The sequence below is a fragment of the Coregonus lavaretus genome, assembly GCF_964263955.1.
Source record: "Coregonus lavaretus genome assembly, chromosome: 4".
In the NCBI taxonomy this organism is placed as follows: domain Eukaryota; kingdom Metazoa; phylum Chordata; class Actinopteri; order Salmoniformes; family Salmonidae; genus Coregonus; species Coregonus lavaretus.
In genome coordinates this window covers 18,296,396-18,314,504 of record NC_139991.1, presented here as the reverse complement: position 1 = coordinate 18,314,504, position 18,109 = coordinate 18,296,396, and the positions used below count along the sequence as shown (strand labels likewise).

General features: G+C 42.3%; 1 pseudogene across 1 annotated transcript; it reads right to left on the bottom strand.

The window, feature by feature from the left end:
- Window positions 1–3,618: 3,618 nt before the first annotated feature.
- On the bottom strand, window positions 3,619–16,419 carry LOC311127114 (complement C1q tumor necrosis factor-related protein 4-like; annotated as a pseudogene). Its single transcript has 2 exons — window positions 16,292–16,419; window positions 3,619–6,850 (listed from the first exon to the last, which is right to left on the bottom strand). The product of its transcript is annotated as a complement C1q tumor necrosis factor-related protein 4-like (transcript).
- Window positions 16,420–18,109: the final 1,690 nt, after the last annotated feature.

Genomic DNA, 18,109 nt, shown 5'->3' with positions numbered 1-18,109 from the left:
GAATGGCTGTGTACAGGTGCAGTGATTGGTAAGCTGCTCTGACAACTGACGCTTAAAGTTAGTGAGGGAGATAAGAGTCTCCAGCTTCAGAGATTTTTGCAGTTTGTTCCAGTCATTGGCAGCAGAGAACTGGAAGGAATGGCGGCCAAAGGAGGTGTTGGCTTTGGGGATGACCAGTGAGAGATACCTGCTGGAGCACAGACTACGGGTGGGTGTTGCTATGGTGACTAGTGAGCTAAGGTAAGACAGGGATTTGCCTAGCAGTGATTTATAGATGACCTGGAGCCAGTGGGTTTGGCGACGAATATGTAGTGAGGGCCAGCCAACAAGAGCGTACAGGTCACAATGGTGGGTAATATAGGGGGCTTTGGTGACAAAACGGATGGCACTGTGATAGACTACATCCAATTTGCTGAGTAGAGTGTTGGAGGCTATTTTGTAAATGACATCGCCGAAGTCAAGGATCGGTAGGATAGTCAGTTTTACGAGGGCATGTTTGGCAGCATGAGTGAAGGAGGCTTTGTTGCGAAATTGGAAGCCGATTCTAGATCTAACTTTTGATTGGAGATGCTTAATGTGAGTCTGGAAGGAGAGTTTACAGTCTAACCAGACACCTAGGTATTTGTAGTTGTCCACATACTTTAGGAGAGACCCGCCGAGAGTAGTGATTCTAGTCGGGTGGGCGGGTGCAAGCAGCGTTCGATTGAAGAGCATGCATTTAGTTTTACTAGTGTTTAAGAGCAGTTGGAGGCTACGGAAGGAGTGTTGTATGGCGTTGAAGCTCGTTTGGAGGTTTGTTAACACAGTGTCCAATGAAGGGCCAGATGTATACAAAATGGTGTCGTCCGCATAGAGGTGGATCCGAGCTTCACCAGCAGCAAGAGCAACATCATTGATATACACAGAGAATAGAGTCGGCCCGAGAATTGAACCCTGTGGCACCCCCATAGATGGCCAGAGGTCCAGACAACAGGCCCTCCAATTTGACACATTGAACTCTATCTGAGAAGTAGTTGGTGAACCAGGTGAGGCAGTCATTAGAGAAACCAAGGCTATTTAGTCTCCCAATAAGAATGGGGTGGTTGACAGAGTCGAAAGCCTTTGCCAGGTCGATGAAGACGGCTGCGCAGTACTGTCTTTTATCGATCGCGGTTATAATATTGTTTAGGACCTTGAGCGTGGCTGAGGTGCACCCATGACCAGCTCGGAAACCGGATTGCATAGCGGAGAAGGTACGGTGGGATTCAAAATGGTCGGTGATCTGTTTGTTAACTTGGGTTTCAAATACTTTCGAAACGCAGGGCAGGATGGATATAGGTCTGTAACAGTTTGGTTGAGTGTCACCCCCTTTGAAGAGGGGGATGACTGCGGCAGCTTTCCAATCTCTGGGGATCTCAGACGTTACGAAAGAGAGGTTGAACAGGCTAGAAATAGGGGTTGCGACAATTTCGGCGGCTAATTTTAGAAAGAAAGGGTCCAGATTGTCTAGCCCAGCTGATTTGTAGGGGTCCAGATTTTTCAGCTCTTTCAGAACATCAGCTGTCTGAATTTGTGTGAAGGAGAAGCGGGGGGGGCATGGGCAAGTTGCAGCGAAGGGTGCAGAGCTGGTGGCCGGGGTAGTGGTAGCCAGGTGGAAAGCATGGCCAGCCGTAGCAAAATGCTTGTTGAAATTCTCGATTATTGTAGATTTATCAGTGGTGACAGTGTTTCCTAGCCTCAGTGCAGTGGGCAGTTGGGAGGAGGTGCTCTTATTTTCCATGGACTTTACAGTGTCCCCAAACTTTTTGGAGTTAGTGCCACAGGATGCAAATTTCTGTTTGAAAAAGCTAGCCTTTGCTTTCCTAACTGATTGTGTATATTGGTTCCTGACTTCCCTGAAAAGTTGCATATTGCGGGGGCTGTTCGATGCTAATGCAGTACGCCACAGGATGTTTTTGTGCTGGTCAAGGGCAGTCAAGTCTGAGGAGAACCAGGGGCTATATCTGTTCTTAGTTCTGATTTTTTTGAATGGGGCATGCTTATTTAAGATTGAGAGGAAAGCACTTTTAAAGAACATGAGGTAGTCATCTGGAATGCATTTATATTAACAGGTGTGCCTTAACTTAATTTGTGGAATTTCTCTCCTTGTTAATGTGTTTGAGCCACCCTTTGCCTTGATGACAGCTTTGCACACTCTTGGCATTCTCTCAACCAGCTTCACCTGGAATGCTTTTCCAACAGTCTTGAAGGAGTTCCCACATGGTGAGCACTTGTTGGCTGCTTTTCCTTCACTCTGCTGTCCGACTCATCCCAAACCATCTCAATTGGGTTGAGGTTGGGGGATTGTGGAGGCCAGGTCATCTGATGCAGCACTCCATCACTCTCCTTGGTAAAATAGCCCTTACACAGCCTGGAGGTGTGTTGGGTCATTGTCCTGTTGAAAAACAAATGATAGTCCCACTAAGCCCAAACCAGATGGCATATTGCTGCAGAATGCTGTGGTAGCCATGCTGGTTAAGTGTGCCTTGAATTCTAAATAAATCACAGACAGTGTCACCAGCAAAACACCCCCACACCATAACACCTCCTCCTCCATGCTTTACGGTGGGAACTACACATGCAGAGATCATCCGTTCACCCACACTGCGTCTCACAAAGACATGTCGGTTGGAACCAAAAATCTCCAACTTTGACTCGAGACCAAAGGACAAATTTACACCAGTCTAATGCTCGTGTTTCTTGGCCCAAGCAGGTCTCTTCTTCTTATTGGTGTCCTTTAGTAGTGGTTTCTTTGCAGCAATTTGACTATGAAGGCATGAGTCACACCATCCCCTATGAACAGTTGATGTTGAGATGTGTCTGTGACTTGAACTCTGTGAAGCATTTATTTGGGCTGCAATTTCTGAGGCTGGTAACTCTAATGAACTTATCCTCTGCAGCAGAGGTAACTCTTGGTCTTCCATTCCTGTGGCGGTCCTAATGAGAGCCAGTTTCATCATAACGCTTGATGGTTTTTGCGACTGCAGTTGAAGAAACTTTAAAAGTTCTTGAAATGTTCCATATTGACTGACCTTCCTGTCTTGAAGTAATGAAGGACTGTCATTTCTCTTTGCTTATTTGAGCTGTTCTTGCCATAATATGGACTTGGTCTTTTACCAAATAGGGCTATCTTCTGTATACCCCCCTCCCACCAACCTTGTCACAACACAACTGATTGGCTCAAACACATTAAGAAGGAAAGAAATTCCACAAATGAACTTTTAAGAAGGCACACCTGTTAATTGAAATGGATTCCTACCTCATGAAGCTGGTTGAGAGAATTCCAAGAGTGTGCAAAGCTGTCATTAAGGCAAAGGGTGGCTATTTGAAAAATCTCAAATATATTTAGGTTTGTTTAACACTTTTTTGGTTACTACATGATCCCATATGTGTTATTTCATAGTTTTGATGTCTTCACTATTATTCTACAATGTAAAAATAAAAAAAACTTGAATGAGTAGGTGTCCAAACATTTGACTGGTACTGTATGTCTCATGAGTCAATTAGCATCATGCGGATATAAGCTCTCCCAATGGGCACGGTCAAATTCACTGACATAGATGTACTTTCTACCAATAAGAGTACAGAAAAATAAACATTAACATTATTTATTCTGCTTCACATATTCCAAAGCATCCATTGTATGAGAAATATTTTGAACATCTCAAGGAGCCAACAAGAAGCAGACTGTACTAACACATTGGTTGAATGTACCCAGGGCTAAATCTATGCAGTTTACAATCATTCCTTTATAAGGACAAAGATACAAAGCACAGGTCACCAACATAACACTTACAACAAAGTTATTTACAAAAAATCACGTATGGATAGAAATACGGTCTCATTACAAAGAAGATCTGCAAAGCTGTTAGACGATTATTCTCCATGACAGCATGCATGAAATTATAAGTCAAAATATTCTTTAAGACTCAATTCCCAAAATCATAATGCTTGTTATCTCTCTGGAAATGGATCTCACTGAGCTCTAAGAAATAATACTTTTGGTGTTTCCTTACTCCCTCACAAGTTGTCATGCTAGTGGTATTTAAATATAATTAAAGCTCTTATACAAATTTGGTCCACTCAACTCAACAAGTCTATTTCCTATTGCAGTCCATGCACAGAGTGATTGAAATTAGAACTACAAAGCAAATGATAAACTATAATTTTCGCATAGAAATTGAAAAATTATACATCAGTGTCAAATATTTTTCAACTCGCTATATCAAAAAAGTAATTCCACCCTCAAAGTACAAAAGTTGCCACAATTAGTGACTCTTGGGTATTAGGGAGTCGAGTGTGATGAAGGATGAGCTCCAAAAGTAGGTTGTGTAAGGGCAGCACCACAGGAGTGAGTATATGCCTGACTCACCGCAGTCACAGGCAGGTTAGCGTTTTTCTTCATGAATCTTATTCTGGAGGCAGCTGTGCAGTGGTCAATAGCTGGCACAGCCACAATGTCATAAAATCTGATTTTAAACATAACCTTAACTACACTGCTAACCCTAATGCCTAACCTTAAATTAAGACCAAAAATAAAATGGCCCATCTCGTGGAAATGTCTGAGTTCTGTATCCAGGGCAAGATTCATGACAATAAACGTCAATCTGCTATTCACATAGTAGATTACCATTAATTGGGAGACTAACTATTACTGAAATACTGTCTCATTATTCAGTAAGTGTCACATTTTGTGTTTATGCCTTTCGGGGCGGCAGGTAGCTTAGTGGTTAAGAGCGTTGTGCCAGTAACCGAAAGGTCGCTGGTTCTAATCCCCGAGCCGACTAGGTGAAAAATCTGTCGATGTGCCCTTGAGCAAGGCACTTAACCCTAATTGCTCCTGTAAGTCGCTCTGGATAAGAGCGTCTGCTAAATGACTAAAATGTAAATGAAGAGACACTAATTCAAACTAAAAAGAAACACTACCCAGAGATGATGGTGTACAGAACCCAATAGGCCCACAATACTGATGTGGAGAATCAAAAGAAAGTATTTGCTGGAGCGTAACATTACAATTGGACTATATGCTATTTTAAATATGTTGTTTAAATGACCTCTCAAACTGAGACTGTAATTTGCTGAAGTCTGGCACAATTTGAACAGCATTTTTCTCTCTTGGGGTGTATGAATTAAACCGGCACGATTATCATAAGGGATGGTATAGGCAATTCCATTTTCTTCACAGCGGTCACCATCTGAGGAAATGAATTAAACTCTGCTAAATTAGAAATCAAATTATGAGCCTGGTGCCCCAAGGTCCAAAACAAGCATGTGCTCTGTGAGGATGTGCTCAGACTTCAAGCTACAACCAGGGTGAGTATGGTGTCTGTATTTGTCCAATGGACAGCCCTGCAGGGTAAGGAGAAATTTAATTCTGAGTGTTGATCATGCTTTTTGGTTCAAAAAAACACTGGCCTTAGCAGAAACTCACTCTAAAATGAAGGAAAAATACTCATTTTGACACAAAACAAGTGTCCCCATTATTTGACCATGCCTTTCAAGATATTGATAAAGGTATGTTAAAAATCCAGATAAGTAAGTATTAACTGAGATATCATATCCTGAAAATATCAGAAATGCTAGCATGTAGTAACATCTTAATTCATTCAAGACTCCAAGTTGGAGTTTGACAAAGTAAACCCATTGAAATAATTAGTTGGACATAGAATAATTGAGTGTAGTAGGTCCACAGCCAAATGTGTTCTTGACACTGTCCCTTATGGCTTCCGAGTCTGCTGTTGCTGCTGATTGGTGGCTGGTTTTTGGAGTTCTGGATAGACCAGGAAGCCAGTGAAGGTAATATACTTGGCATGGTTGCTGTATGCTCCAAAGCCATCGCGCTGGTGGCTATAAAGCCAGACGATATCACCATGGCGCAGAGACAGCATCAGACTCTGGCTCTGCAGAGCCTTCTCAGTGTCACTGTCATCATAGATCATGGCCTGCACCTCCAGGTGGTTCTTCATCAGCTTGACTGACAGTGTTTTGTGGGGAAGCTTGCCAGCATTGAAGGAGAAGAAGTAGGTTCCTGGAATACGGCAGGTGAATACACCTTCAGTGACGTTAAAGTCAGCGCCAATGTTGACAAAGTCTGTGTCAAATGCGATAGGACGGTGCTCTGGGAAGCCCTGGTCCACCCCTACGATGCTCTGAGTGCGGCCAACAGAGAAGGCTGACCTCTGGTCCTCCTCTTCATCCTCTACCTCCTCTCTCTTCTCTACGTTGTCCCTTTCTCCCAGCCCATCCTGGTCTGTTAGGGTGTGGTCATTGGCAGTCGCTTCGTTTCCATGCATGGGAGTTGGGTCCTCGTTCTTGGGGTCTTGGAAGGTGTAGGTGTCAGGGTAGATTAGGTAGCCGTTAAAGGTGGTGTAGTGACCAGTGTTGCTGTAGATGGCATAGCGGGGGTCACCGTGAAGGCGGAGCCAGACTGTGTCACCAAAGTCCAGCTGTAGCATGGCACTTTGGCTCTGCACCTTACGCTCCTCTCCCGCATTCTCATCATACACAATGGCCTGCACCTCATTCCTGTTCTTCATTAGCATGACTGACAGGTCACGACGGGGGAACTTCCCCACTGTGAAGGAGAAGTAGTATGCTCCGGGGATGCGGCAGCGGAACATGCCTGCCTTTGAATCAAAGTCCCCACCGATGTTAACATACTCCTTGTCAAAGGTCACCACCATCTTTGGTCCACCCTCCATGCTGCTGGTGCGTGCCACTGAGAAGGCAGACCGCTGTTCTGCATCCTCAGGCAGGCGAGCGAAGGCCCACGTGCAGGTTACATGACACATCAGGCCAATCAGGAGACGGCTAGCTGGTATCGTCATCTTTCCTGTTGGGAAAAGGATTGACCCAGTTAATAACACAACAAAGTCAGGTGCTTAATCTCAATATAATACACAACAGATATACTCTACTCTGAATTGACTGTGTGTCAACTATCGAATAGCTCAAGGCTTTGCCAGCTCAATTCAGAAGTAAAATCAGAAACAAGTGAGATTGTTATTAGTGATTCAGTCCCACCTGGATCCATTGAGGATTCAATCTTCTCTGAGACACTTGCTTTGAAAATATGTTTACCCCAAACGGAAGCAGCATTAATACGTTCCTAATTAGCATAGGCTTTCATTTTACTCGGCTAATGAAGGAACAAAAAAGATAGACAATAATATTTGCCCTCGGCTGTCCGAGGTGCCAAACCAACTGGAGATAACACACATTCACCTTCACTCGAAGTCATCTGTTTACTCAACATCAATTATATCACAACTTAATTCTCTCCTGTCTCATCACTATATTGAACCCAATATCTTTGTAAATGTGATAGTGCTTTGACAAAGGAGCTTGCTCTGAAACACGTCAGCAATCAACATCATTGAAAGGAATTAAGCTGCTGTCCTGAACCTTCTTTTATAATTGCATCTTTGTAAATGTTTTAACATTCTCTATGTGCAAGTTATTATAGTCAGTGAGCATAATTATGTCCACCATTTAAAGGCTTGATCCCAAATACAAAGTCACACTAACCGGACTGTTATTTTTTTTAAATTGAGGGTTAACAAAGTCTGGTCTACTAGGTCCTATCATGTGTCAAATGTCTGTGTATGTTGCAGTAATTATTGATTTTAGGATCAATGCGGGCAGATTTCGCTATCATTGTCATTACCTAGTACAAATTTGTCCCTATCTTCTGGTGAGGTTCAAAACATCTATTTGTGTCTAATGAGACGCTGCTGATGCAATACATCATCTTCTCTTCCTGCCTGTGTGGTCATCAGTAAAGCCATAACAGAAGCGGACCTGTCAGAAGGAGTTTCAGGCAATGTCTTAAGTTCACTTTACCAACATACAGTAGGTTATTCCATGGGGAGTCTGCTAATTTCAAACAGTAAAAAATTAGATCCCATGGGATTGATATTACTAGTTATAAACAGCACTTGGGCTGAAATGAACACAATACACATAGTTCTCTTCCTTGCCTCTATCATTAAATTGGGTCTGAACTCACCGATTCTGCATGTGATTTTCTGCTGTTCATGAATAAAGACGAGATTTGCATCTTGGGGATGTGGTTCGATGTGGGTGTGTTATGTTTGCTATATCCTACCCTGGCAGTTATTGTTGTTTGTCCCTCTTGAGTCACGGTCGCAACAATTCGCCCTCAAAATATTCAGAATTAATCTAAGATAAATCAAGAAATCTATAATTAATTTGGACGTTTTGTTTTTACAACTTTCTCACTATCTATTACCAGAGTTTGCGTCTGTCTGGCAGTGTTAAATAGCAAATCATGTTACAAAACAGGTCGCGGCAGAACACAAGACGCTTGCAAATGGGATTTGAATTCTGGAATAATGACAAGTAGCTGTTGGGATGCAAGTGCGCAATGTCTCAATTCTCATTTAGCCCAAAACAGTGGCAGACTCAATGATCACTATCAAACACATCAGCATGTGGCCACTCGATAAAGGGCTTATGAGCCAATTGTGATCTTTCAACATAACATTGGTGACGTGTTGTCTTATGTAAACCAGTCAGAGGTGCTGCATAATGTGAGCAGGTCTGTCTCACTGTCTGTAGGTTCTGCTGTACAATTGGATAGAGCACAATCAGTGCAGCTGTTTCTCCATGCATGACAATTCTCCCTAGGCGTTACCATCCCGTGTTAGTGGGCAAGTGGACATGATCGAAATGAAATATCCAATGGAACTAGGAATGTAACAGCTGTTGCAAATCTCAGTTTTGGAAGATACTGACTTTATGATTAAAATTATGCTATTTACACATTGTAGTACATTTTTACACTGACTAATATCGATGCAACATAGGCCGTTTTCAACTAGAGAAATATTTTTGGGCTTAAGCTGCTCTTTAAGGACTGTGAGGCTATCGGTCAAAGACAGTTCTAGTATTGTGTGACAGCAGCCTCAATGATTTGCTACATTCTGCATTTGACCAGCCTGCTGCAAAGAGGTTGCTCATTTCTTTATGGTTGATGCAGAGTGACATGTTGAAACATGCTCCATGAGCGCAGCATCCCTGTTTCCATCCAAAGATGAATCAATCGCTAGTGAATAAATCTAAATAGCAAGCCTTTGATGCTGACTGAGAGCTGAGTCTTACAGTGAATGTGACATTGTCTGTGTGGATATTCATCACATCTTCAATTACATTGGAGGCATTTACAATTCTATTTTTTTTCTATTCAACCAAATATCAACAGAATACATAATCATTTCCATTTTGAATGTTGATAGCTTTGTTTGTAATTATTTAACATTCTGAAATCTATTTTGAGTGCATGCATGTGTGCATGTTTTTTTGGGGGACGCTGTGAAATAACCAGGCCTATGAGAGTCCAAAATGTGTTAGGTTGAGCAGCATTTCCTCACTTTAATGTTGTTGGTGAAAAGCATTCCACCACGCTGAGCCATCTGCTAGAGGTGATAACAAAGAAATGCTCAGAAATGAATAAGTCCCAATGGTGGCCAAATAGTCTCATCCCTGGAGTGTGGATGGATCCAAAAGTGGGCCTAGGTTGTGGAACGTTAATTTAGATAAGTGCAATAGGTAGACTCTCAGTTTAGGGATATTACTTAAACGTAAGTATTAGCCTATCGTACATTTGCAATGAAATTAATCAATTACTGGAATGAATTCTCGTAGTATACTCAAGTAAAATGTCACATACTATATGACAAATATGATATGTCATATGTGCAACATGTACAGTGAGGGAAAAAAGTATTTGATCCCCTGCTGATTTTGTACGTTTGCCCACTGACAAAGAAATGATCAGTCTATAATTTTAATGGTAGGTTTATTTGAACAGTGAAAGACAGAATAACAACAAAAAAATCCAGAAAACACATGTCAAAAATGTTAGAAATTGATTTGCATTTTAATAAGGTAAATAAGTATTTGACCCCTTTGCAAAACATGACTTAGTACTTGGTGGCAAAACCCTTGTTGGCGGCAATCACAGAGGTCAGACGTTTCTTGTAGTTGGCCACCAGGTTTGCACACATCTCAGGAGTGATTTTGTCCCACTCCTCTTTGCAGATCTTCTCCAAGTCATTAAGGTTTTGAGGCTGACATTTGGCAACTCGAACCTTCAGCTCCCTCCACAGATGTTCTATGGGATTAAGATCTGGAGACTGGCTAGGCCACTCCAGGACCTTAATGTGCTTCTTCTTGAGCCACTCCTTTGTTGCCTTGGCCGTGTGTTTTGGGTCATTGTCATGCTGGAATACCCATCCACGACCCATTTTCAATGCCCTGGCTGAGGGAAGGAGGTTCTCACCCAAGATTTGACAGTACATGGCCCCGTCCATCGTCCCTTTGATGCGGTGAAGTTGTCCTGTCCCTTTAGCAGAAAAACACCCCCAAAGCATAATGTTTCCACATCCATGTTTGACGGTGGGGATGGTGTTCTTGGGGTCATAGGCAGCATTCCTCCTCCTCCAAACACGGCGAGTTGAGTTGACGCCAAAGAGCTCAATTTTGGTCTCATCTGACCACAACACTTTCACCCTGTTCTTCTCTGAATCATTCAGATGTTCATTGGCAAACTTCAGACAGGCATGTATATGTGCTTTCTTGAGTAGGGGGACCTTGCAGGCGCTGCAGGATTTCAGTCCTTCACGGCGTAGTGTGTTACCAATTGTTTTCTTGGTGACTATGGTCCCAGCTGCCTCCCGTGTAGTTCTGGACTGATTCCTCACCGTTCTCATGATCATTGCAACTCCACGAGGTGAGATCTTGCATGGAGCCCCAGGCCGAGGGAGATTGACAGTTATTTTGTGTTTCTTCCATTTGCAAATAATCGCACCAACTGTTGTCACCTTCTCACCAAGCTGCTTGGCGATGGTCTTGTAGCCCATTCCAGCCTTATGTAGGTCTACAATCTTGTCCCTGACATCCTTGGAGAGCTCTTTGGTCTTGGCCATGGTGGATAATTTGGAATCTGATTGATTGATTGCTTCTGTGGACAGGTGTACTTTTTTCCCTCACTGTAGTATATCTTTCTGAGATCAGATGTGGTTTGATGGGTTTACTGCTTTTCTTTCTGAGGCAGAAGCTACTACTTTTAAGTGTTCATATAGTGGTGGCCCTATGACCTTTTCTATCCCATTTTATATCCCTCTGTGGATTCTGTGGATGAAAACAAACAGAGGGCCATTGTTCCTGGGTGGGGACACAACCTCCCCATCTGCTAGGGTCAAAATGAAAGAAGCACTTGTCACTACCATGTACAGTTTCATATGTCTCCACAGCTTTTCAGACATGGATATCAGATGCATTTTCTGTGTCCCCATAAAGTGGGTACATGTTTTAATACAGTACAGTGCATGTCATCTTTACAGTTCCAAGGTTTGCAAGCAGAATTGCACACAAAACATCCATTGTGCTCTGAACAAATATTTCCGTAGCTCCCAATAATTCCTTGAGTTAATCCCACCCACCAGAAGCACAATTGAAAACGCTTTGTCTGCTGAATCTTGTAGGCAGGGAGACAGGATTACTAAAACCTCATCATTTGGCATTGACCCACAAAAATATGTAATCAAGCACAAACTAATTTGTGCAAGCACATAACCGTGGCAATAGCACTGCTGTCAAGTGTAAAAATCAACAGCGTTTAAAAATATGCCCTGATAATTAGGTTTTCAATAACCCAGCATACCCACAATCCAGGTGTTGTTTATATAGGATTATGTTAATCAGACATCATCATGTTGCTGCAGCATATTTCAGGTTCATGCTATGTGATACACAAGGTTTAAATTGCTTCAAACTTTGAAAAAAATCTATAGTTGTTTATTGCATTCTCATGTTTTGGTCTGTTTTCAAACCCACCATGGGTCTATTTTCAAATATGAGAAGTGGCTTCTTTTATTTATTCATATTGTTCTTCTATACTTCTTCTTATATTTCAACTTGCAGAATATACTACACAGAGGATAATACTGTATATCCCACTCATGAAAATCAACAGAGAAAAAACAAGTTAAAAGCCTACATTTTCATAGAAACTAAAATGAGACTTGTTGTTTTTTTACATGTTCAAAGAACATCATTGCCACACACCTAAAGGGAATGAGAGGCAATCTCAAGCGAGCCACTCAATCTCTCATATAGGCATAAAGTGGTGAAATAGTCCCCTCTCTACCATATGATCAGCCTCTGAACATGACCTGCTCAATCCTAATTCCAGCATAATAGCATCTCTCTGTCAGCTATCTGTGGTAATTCATGTGGTCCTCTGTAGCTCAGCTGGTAGAGCACGGCGCTTGTAACGCCAAGGTAGTGGGTTCAATCCCCGGGACCACCAAAAAAATTTATGCACACATGACTGTAAGTCGCTTTGGATAAAAGCGTCTGCGAAATGGCATATTATTTTTTTTATATTATAATTATGTAATTATTCATGTACCGCCACTATGCCATACTTACAACCATGTAAGCACCAGACATATGGCTGATACCATAGCCTTTGTCATCCTATCGTTGATGATGAACAATAGTTAATTTGCTTAGATGGTGCATTTACCAAAGGAAGATGTGTATACTTTGCTTAAATTTACAATAACATGTAAAGTTAAGTGTCGACTGTAGATTTTCCTCTCAATAAACTCACCACCCTTCTCTCTGCATTTCTAAAATTGACATTTCTGCTTAGCATCACCTACTTCTGCTTTGAGTAAGGACTGTTTTTATTATCTTTGCACCATTGACATTGGGGATCAGATTGATATTTTCTTCGACAGCGCAGGCGACAGACCCATGGTTAAGTCAATTCTTTTACATCTGCCCCTGAGTGTGGATGCATATCAAAGTGCAGACTTCAGTCAGAGAACCCTGGTATCTGAGATGATATGAAGGGTTCCTGCCGCTTCTGTCCCTCTTATTAGTCACATCCTCGCCAGATGTCATCTCACTGCTCAAGAGGAGCCTTAACACGAGGCAGGGATCTGTCACCATCTGGGATCATTGGCTCAAACGAGAGAAAAGGGGTAGGAGAGAGAGAACCAGCAACAGGGGGAAATGAGAGCAAAGAGCTTTTTAAAATGTCAGGCTTGAGAATGAATCTGTGGCTGTGAAACTATTTTGTACTATTTGACGTTTCGCGCATACCACCATGATTAAAAAACGGAGAGGAAAAGCTTTCCATGGACTGGCCCTTGATGCACAGTCCCATCATTTATAATGTGACAGCAGTAATGGCCCAGGAGCACACAGACACAGTCCATTAACAGCGAAGCACGGTTTGTGTTCGATCTACACCCTACCAACAGGAGCATGTCGCCTGGCGAGAATCTCACATATTGATTGTGTGAAGAGAAGAGAGGCTCACTGAGCGGTTGACTTGACAGCTCCCCAAATGGGTCCATAGATGGACTGGCTTCAAATGGGTCTCAAGATTTGCAGGGCTGAGGAAGACTCGCAGCAAGGAGTATCAAACACAGCCACTGTTTGGGGACTGCAGGGACCTCTTCACAACAACCACTGCCCATGGGACAATGTATCAAACTGTCAGGCCCACTTCTCCCTTTACTTGATGAACATGGCATGGGTACTCGTTATACATGATACTCCCATCAGCGCTATCATAAAATCAAATTTTATTGGTTGCGTACACAGTTTTGCAGGTGTTATGGCGGGTGCAGCGAAATGCTTATGTTCCTAGTTCCTATTAATCAATGCAGTAAATCACAATTATTCTTCCAGATCTCTCTATCCTACAGTATCATACAGTGGGGAAAAAGCCACCAATTGTGCAAGTTCTCCCACTTAAAAAGATGAGAGAGGCCTGTAATTTTCATCATAGGTACACGTCAACTATGACAGACAAAATGAGAAAAAAAAATCCATAAAATCACATTGTAGGATTTCTTATGAATTTATTTGCAAATTATGGTGGAAAATAAGTATTTGGTCAATAACACAAGTTTCTCAATACTACCCTTTGTTGGCAATGACACAGGTCAAACGTTTTCTGTAAGTCTTCACAAGGTTTTCACACACTGTTGCTGGTATTTTGGCCCATTCCTCCATGCAGATCTCCTCTAGAGCAGTGATGTTTTGGGGCTGTCGCTGGGCAACACGGACTTTCAACTCCCTCCAAAGATTTTCTATGGGGTTGAGATCTGGAGACTGGCTAGGTCACTCCAGGACCTTGAAATGCTTCTTACGAAGCCACTCCTTTGTTGCCCGGGCGGTGTGTTTGGGATCATTGTCATGCTGAAAGACCCAGCCACGTTTCATCTTCAATGCCCTTGCTGATGGAAGGAGGCTTTCACTCAAAATCTCACGATACATGGCCCCATTCATTCTTTCCTTTACACGGATCAGTCGTCCTGGTCCCTTTGCAGAAAAACAGCCCCAAAGCATGATGTTTCCACACCCATGCTTCACAGTAGGTATGGTGTTCTTTTGATGCAACTCAGCATTCTTTGTCCTCCAAACACGACGAGTTGAGTTTTTACCAAAAAGTTATATTTTGGTTTCATCTGACCATATGACATTCTCCCAATCCTCTTCTGGATCATCCAAATGCACTCTAGCAAACTTCAGACGGGCCTGGACATGTACTGGCTTAAGCAGGGGGACATGTCTGGCACTGCAGGATTTGAGTCCCTGGTGGCGTAGTGTGTTACTGATGGTAGGCTTTGTTACTTTGGTCCCAGCTCTCTGCAGGTCATTCACTAGGTCCCCCCGTGTGGTTCTGGGATTTTTGCTCACCGTTCTTGTGATCATTTTGACCCCACGGGGTGAGATCTTGCGTGGAGCCCCAGATCGAGGGAGATTATCAGTGGTCTTGTATGTCTTCCATTTCCTAATAATTGCTCCCACAGTTGATTTCTTCAAACCAAGCTGCTTACCTATTGCAGATTCAGATCTTCCCAGCCTGGTGCAGGTCTACAATTTTGTTTCTGGTGTCCTTTGACAGCTCTTTGATCTTGGCCATAGTGGAGTTTGGAGTGTGACTGTTTGAGGTTGTGGACAGGTGTCTTTTATACTGATAACAAGTTCAAACAGGTGCCATTAATACAGGTAACGAGTGGAGGACAGAGGAGCCTCTTAAAGAAGAAGTTACAGGTCTGTGAGAGCCAGAAATCTTGCTTATTTGTAGGTGACCAAATACTTATTTTCCACCATAATTTGCAAATAAATTCATAAAAAATCCTACAATGTGATTTTCTGGATTTTTTTTCTCAATTTGTCTGTCATAGTTGACGTGTACCTATGATGAAAATTACAGGCCTCTCTCATCTTTTTAAGTGGGAGAACATGCACAATTGGTGGCTGACTAAATACTTTTTTTCCCCACTGTATACCTCTGCAGTAGGGCGAGATTAGTTGCACTGGAAAGTTTTTAAATTAGGACGATTTAATATTAGCAACAAAAAATAAAATACCATAATGACATTGATATTCCCTCTGTGTGAAATATCAAACACTTTGACGTTTAACAGTCTTGTTTTGTATTGTAAACTTTTGTGGTTAAAACCAGAGATCTAGATACTTAGCTATAGTGACAACTCTGCTGAATGTGTGTATGACTGAGCCTGTAATCCTCCTACTCACATTTTGAAGAAAAAAAATTAAAACATCAACTCCCTCTAACTAGGCAACCTGCCTGACTGAATTTGCGTTTGTCTGTATGTTTCTTTCTGCTTTTATGTACCAATTGGAATTGGTTAAGATTAAAGCCCCCTCAGTCTTTTATCATCTCCTTTCGTCTCTATACCTCCCACTGCTGTTGACAGCTCAACCTGAACCTGGGATTGGGTGGGAGATGATGGAGGTGCTCTTTCTTTGTTAGCGTTTTCCATGTACTGTAGATTAATATTCTATATACCATGCCCACGCATCCTCCTGCAAGATCTTATTACCATCTTCTGGTCTATGTATTGGAAGCACTCAAATATGAACAAAAGAAGAGAAATTGAGAATACAGCAGGAAATGTACAAAGGCAGAGAGCATTGTAGCCGGAGTCAACTAATAAACCACAATCTCAAGCTTACAGCAATCCTCTCAAATCCCTGAGATAAAGAGTGGTACATGATAGATGAAATGATACATTCCTATATACTCAGCAGTGTTTGGCACCCCGTCCATATTGATGTTGCTGTAGATCAGTGCAGACAAATAATGCATGTTGCATGGACGCGACAAGACTGTAAAATGCACAACATCTACTCCATGCAAGAGACAAAAAGTAACCTCCTCTATACTGCAGTAACCCTTCATTCAAGGTGTCCTTACCTCTGTGTAGGAGGAGAGGAATGCTCAAAGTTCTCCAAAAGGGCTCTGCACCAGGAAGCGTTCACAGTCTTTATGTGTATCAACCTGCTGCTGCTGTCTGGGAGTCTGTGTGAGCAGCACACACACATATACACACACATATACACACACACACTGGAGGATATGAGAGTGATAAAGGGGCTCCTCATCTGATCAGGGAGACTCTGGAAGTGCAGAGCGCTCCTCTACTAAGGCATTTTCTGCAGCGGGGTGACACAAGGGGGGATTGGAAAAGGTGGGGGGATTTTTGATGTGATGTCTCGGCATGATCTTCCATGTATCTCAAACAGATAATGTGTTTACAGAATGTGTCTATATTTTCTAATTGGATGTTTGTGAATACATTTGTTTGCATGTGTGCATAATGTTGTGTGGTGTGTGTGTGTCTTTGTGTGTGTGTGTGTGTGTGTGTGTGTGTGTGTGTGTGTGTGTGTGTGTGTGTGTGTGTGTGTGTGTGTGTGTGTGTGTGTGTGTGTGTGTGTGTGTGTGTGTGTGTGTGTGTGTGTGTGTGTGTGTGTGTGTGCGTGCGCGCACCCGTGCGTGTGTGCTCACATGAAAGGGGAGGAGAGAGCCTGTCAGGGTTTAATCACTGTAGGGCTTTGTTATATGGCAACAATGTTGCCAATTTCACACTCATCCATACTGTTATAGTCATTATCCTCATTCTCAGTGGGGAAGAGGGTGGAAGAAGGATAGGATGTAATGCCCTCAAATTGAAATTCATCTAACAATACTTATTTTATAATCTTATTCAAATGTCACATTCTGTTCCTCCTGCACATATTTAATTTAGCAATCCTTCAATGTGTAACTTTCCCAGTATTTGGCAGACACACTCTCTTCCTACAGCAGGTGCTGCTAATTCAGCACCATGTGGACCTCCATTCTGTTCATGTTTGCAGCAAATGACCCATTTTGGCTCAGAACAAACAGGGGAGAGATCATGCCACCAAAGTTTTCGTTCTCTCACTTTTTGTGACCAGTGGCCCTCCATTCTTCCTCCACTCTCCTGGGTAATCAATAAGACCAGAGTTGATGTAAATGCTGCGTGCCTGGTAATGAATGGCAAGTAGAGGTTCAGGTTGACGTTTGATGGTGTTTTAATGGTCTCTAGTGTACATATATCTTTGTATTTACTGAACATGTATTGGTATGTGTTCTGGTTTAAAACAGAATCTCATTGAAATATCATAAAATGCTAAAGAGATAAGTAATCGCTAAAAAAAAACATGGTTATTATTGTTATGAATGGGAAATGACATTGACAATGGTAGTTCAGGGCAACGTTGACAGTAATGAGCAACCATTTTAAAGTCGGAGACCAAAATATGGTTATTACAATGTAAAGTGACTTCTGAGCCTTTACTTTCCTAGCATTTGTCATCCTCCTTTTTCTCATTGCTGTAACATGTCACACATGACTTTGACAGCATGGCTATGGAGGGTAGGGTAGACAGTTGGAGGGAACGTTTATGAGGAAAAACCGACGTGTTTATTGCTTTAATATTACTCTTCTGGTTTCAAATCAGGGCCCATTGTTGAGCACACTCTTATTCAAGGATGCCAAGCATACAAATGTAATGGAGAGGGATCTTTTTGGTATTTTATTAGGATCCCCATCATTTTTTCATTTACATTTTAGTCATTTAGCAGACGCTCTTATCCAGAGCGACTTACAGTTAGTGCATACATTATTTTACATATATATTTTTTTTCATACTGGCCCCCCGTGGGAATCGAACCCACAACCCTGGCGTTGCAAACACCATGCTCTGAGCT